We start from the raw sequence: 5232 nt of genomic DNA, 5'->3' as shown, positions 1-5232 counted from the left end.
ATATTTGATAATGTCATGTGTAATATGATTTGTGTTTAGTTTTCAGATCTTACCTAACAGGACAAATCAGTACTTAACTAGAAATCAGCACTTATATTGAAGACAGAACTTAAGATATCAGAACTTAAGTTATCAGAACTTAAGGTTCAGAAGATATTTATCAGGAGATAATATCAGGACTTAAGATGACTTTCAGATAAGGCAGGCGGCTGATTGAAAGGAAAGAAGATCGAGACTAAGATAGAAAGAATTGTGCATGAAAAAGGAATTCTATGAAGAATAGAATACTTGGAAGAAAAGATAACTAGTTGATATATTTTAGGAAGCAGAATTATATTCCATATCAATTAGAAGATTATCTTGTAACTGTGTAGTATATAAACACAGGCATAGAGTTTACACTATAAGTGTTACGATTATCGAAGTTATTATTCTTTGTAACTCTTGCAGCTCTCATGATAATTTGTTCATCACTGAGAGAGGATAGTTCCATATTGTAACAGAGTTTATTGTGTTGAATAAAATCTATTTTCTATTACTTAAGTTCTTATATTCGATTTGATTGTGCTAAACACTGTATTCAACCCCCTTCTATAGTGTGTGTGACCTAACACTACTTATTCATAAATCACCAAATTTTAACCATAGCTCCTTCATATCATCGACAAGGTACGTACCAAATTTCAAGTCCATCCATTAAATTTTCAGTTTATGAAATATGTTTGAAGATGAGGGTGAATAGTAACTCCGAAAATTTCTAACTAGTTTCTTGATTTCTTTTGCAAGTTAAAGAAGGATAAACATGGTTCAAGGCTCCATTAAGGCTTAAAATATCTTTTTAGTATGTTGAAGGATTCAATAAAGGTATAAACCCTCTCCACCCTTTGTATTATTTTGATATTTAAGCATAGTTACAAGATGTGTTTAAGTATAACATGATTCTTGGAAAATGGAGTTTGGATTGTTAAATCTTGATGGTTAATTATTACGAGTTGATGTTGATGATGTTTTTATATATTTTAAAAACTGACCTTGGAAGAAATTTAGACGAGCAATCGAAAAGTTGTTAAATAAATTTTACATAATTAAAACCGGGAATCGTTACTCGTATAGGTATCGTAATGTCCGTGGGAATTTAGGACTATTTTAAATGAGAAATATGAACTGTTATTTTAATATTTTTGAACACAAATAGACATGGATATAAAGGTCTTGTTTTCTAGTTTGTAACCATATAAAGATCGTGTTGAGATAATTTATGGTTTAGGAGAAAAGTTCGTTTTAGTGAACGTAGTCGAAGAAACCAAACTGCTACCTAGTGCTGACTTTGTGGGTATAATTGAGGCCCTTAAACATTGTTTAAAATAATGAACCTTGGTCAGTAGCTTAATTATACAGTGAGGAAGCCCTCTTTAAAATTTTATCTATAGATGTTAATGTTTTTATTTTATAAAATGACGGAGCCCGGGTCACGCGGAGTGAGAACACCAAACACAACCACTGTTAAAAACTGGTGCTTCGGAAAATTTTCCCTTCTGTCCTATTAGATATTGAGTACAACACAAGGGTGGTGAATGTGTTTCTTTGGATTATTAGCCTTTTTGAATGTGTTTGGATATTTGGTGAACAAATCAGTTTCTAATTTGTAGAGATATGGTCTTAACAAAAATAAACAACAAGCACAATATTTCAAAACTCACTTAATTTGTATTAATTAGGGTTGTCTTGCTACAAATTCGGTGTTCTTAAAAATATAAGAACTCGGATTCTTCCTTGAGAGAATACAAGAAAATATGAATATGTTTGTTATTCATAAACTAAGGACCAGTGCATGCTTTATACACTAGCAGCACGGGTTTACAAGACTTGCACTAAAATGTACTAAACTCTTTTCTAAAGCAATCTTTTTCTATTTTCATTTCTAGCTTAGGAAATCTGTGCATAATATTGCAGGTCTGTGACCATCCTTTGTCTATTTAATCTTGGCCCTTGATCTGGTATACTCTCCAGCTACTTTGTAGACTTTTCAATCTAGTTTGATAGATCGTTTGATGATTGATAAACTTGAATGTGGAATTAGTTTTCCATCTGTATTTAAGAGGCATATCGAGATCTCCAATTTGTTCTATAGAGAAGTGACATTTCTATAATTATAATGACTTATCGATATCTCTGAGTTCTCTATAGGTATATTTGACTTGTCGAGGTCTCTTAGTCTTTGCATGTGAAATGACTTGTCAAAATGTCTGAGATCTCTACATGTGAAAATGGCTTGTCGATATCTCTGAGATCTCTACATACACATTTTGACTTGTCGATATCTCTGAGATCTCTAATGAGAAATTGACTTTTCGATATCTCCAATCTTCACATCTTCATTTGACTTATCGATATATCTGAGTTCTCTACATGTAGAAATGACTTGTCGATATCTTCAATCTTTACAACTTCATTTTACTTGTCTATATCTCTGAGAATTCTCTATAAGTCATTTTAGACTTCTCGATAAGTCATTCTGGACTTCTCGAATTACTTCTCGATATTGCTTGATATGTGACTTGTCGCTATCTTGAGTTAGAAAATTTTTGCTAAAACAGTTTTATTCAATTCCAAGTTTCTTCACTTTTCTCTGAGGCATGATCATGGCTTGACCTTCTTCCACATTTTATTCCTTAGATTGAATCTATTTACAGAAAAATACTCCAGTATAATCTTCTAACTTTTTTACAAACTCAAGTAATACAATACAAAATACAAAATTGATTATCAAACAACTAAATCTCAGGGTTGTCAATGTGACTTAATCTTATTATTATACAGGCATGTCTTGCACAACATGCCAAGAAAACTATTTTTAATAATTTATTCTAAATGTTGTCTAGATCGTGCACGCAAAAATGGTGCGTCGATTGAGTTAACGGTGTAAAAGAAATCAACATTTTAGTGAAAGCGTTATGAATAGTAAAACTCCGTAGTTGACCGAACTTTTAAAATATTTTTCACCTATTTAAATTCATATTTTCAAAATGAAACTTTTATGATAAATATTAAAAACACTCAAGAATCTCCTTGATGTGCTTTTGTATTCAGATAATAATTTTTCTATCAATTAAAAATATTGGAGTACGAGTCACGTAATAGTAACATTCGGTAAAGTCAACTGTAGCAGACCACTTTGACCGTCTATTTCGACCAAGGGTTGATAGTTATTTTCAGTAGGTCAAATGTCGAAATTTGTAAAGTATTAGACTTGTTAGTAAAATAAGTCGTTGATGGAATTTGGAATACTGATAAGATTATGATATTTGTTGATTGGAATAGCCGAAACGAGTGGAAGTCGGAAAACGTATACTTACCTCTAGGCAAGTTTTCAAACCCTACCTTTTAAGAACTGTTATGTTGTGATTGTTTTTAAATACTGCAATATATGCATGATGAATGTTTTACGATATTTTACAAGTTGATATATATATATATTGAATCATAAGATATGATGATTTTGGTATAGTAAAAATATCGGATTTATAATGATATATTTAGACCGAGAATCAGTTGGTGTAAGTTTATACAAGCCCGAAAATATTCCGGAAGTGTTTATATTTGAGAATATTTATGCTAGCAAGTAGTGTGGTATTACATATTATAGACCGAGATTTGGTCGGTATAAACTATTTAAAAAAAAATCGGAAGTATTCCGAAGATGTTTGGGACGACTAAGGTCCGTATCTATTTTATTATTTAAGTAAATATCCTAGAGAACTCAAAGTCCTCATATGATTTGTTAAACACCTCGAACTTTTATTAAACGATTTCTAAATATCGTATCCCCTCAACTTATATGTCATTTTACCGATGGATATTATTTTAAATATTCAATTAGACGAGAAGGTATTTATAGACGATTATGTTAGATATATTTGATAATGTCATGGCTAATATGTTTTATGTTTAGATTTCAGATCTTATTTGAACAGAACAAATCAGTACTTAACTGATCAGTACTTATACTGGAAGTCAGAACTTAAGGGATATCAGTACTTATGTTATCAGGAGATAGATATCAGAACTTAAGTGCTGAAGGACGATCAGATAAGGACAGTAGCTGATTAAAGTTAAGAAGATCAAGATAAACATAAGAAGAGATATGCATGAAGAAGGAATTCCGTGAAGAATGGAATACTTGGAATAGAAGATATCTGATTGATATATTTTAGGAAGCAGAATTATATTCCATATCAATTAGCGAATATCTTGTAACTGTGTAGTATATAAACACAGACATAGGGTTTACACTATAAGTGTTATCATTATCGAGAATATTATTTATTATAACCCTAGCAGCTCTCGTGATATTTTGTTCATCACTGAGAGTTAACAGTTCCAGATTGTAACAGAGTTTATTGTTTAAATAAAGTTTGTTTTCTGTTACATAAGTTCTTGAAGTTTGATTTGATTGTAATAAACACTGTATTCACCCCCTCTACAGTGAAAGTGTGACCTAACAAGTGCTTCCCCTGCATTGGTGCATCTTCCTTTGACGTAGTCACCACAGTTTCAATAACATCAGAGTTTAATCCATCAGAATTTACAGTATCAGGACTTAGACTGTCAGGACTTGAGGTATCAGAATATGAATCTTCATTTTCAAATCTCAGCTTATCATGATCAATGCAATCTTCAAGTCCAGTGATCTTCTTGTCATCAAAAGAGACATTGATAGATTCCATGACCACTTTTGTTCTCAAATTATAGACTCTGAAGGCTTTTGTAGAAAGTGGATATCCTACAAAGATTCCCTCATCAGCTTTTAGATCAAACTTGGATAGCTGTTCAGGATGAGTCTTGAGAACAAAACACTTACATCCAAATACATGAAAGTATTTGAGATTTGGCTTTTTGTTCTTCACCATCTCATATGGTGTTTTTCCATGCTTGTTAATGAGTGTTGCATTTTGAGTAAAACAAGCAGTCTGCACAGCTTCAGCCCAGAAATAGGTTGGAAGCTTTGCTTCTTCAAGCATTGTTCGTGCAGCTTCAATTAGAGTTCTATTCTTCCTTTCAACAACTCCATTTTGCTGTGGAGTTCCAGGAGCAGAAAATTCCTGCTTTATTCCATGATTTTTGCAGAACTCTTCCATTATCGAATTCTTGAATTCAGTGCCATTATCACTCCTCAAAATTTTCACAGAATCTTTGATCAATTTATCCAGATGTTTGACATGATCAATCAGG

Source organism: Apium graveolens, chromosome 7, assembly GCF_009905375.1.
Source record: "Apium graveolens cultivar Ventura chromosome 7, ASM990537v1, whole genome shotgun sequence".
Classification (NCBI taxonomy): domain Eukaryota; kingdom Viridiplantae; phylum Streptophyta; class Magnoliopsida; order Apiales; family Apiaceae; genus Apium; species Apium graveolens.
This window is presented reverse-complemented; position numbering follows the sequence as displayed.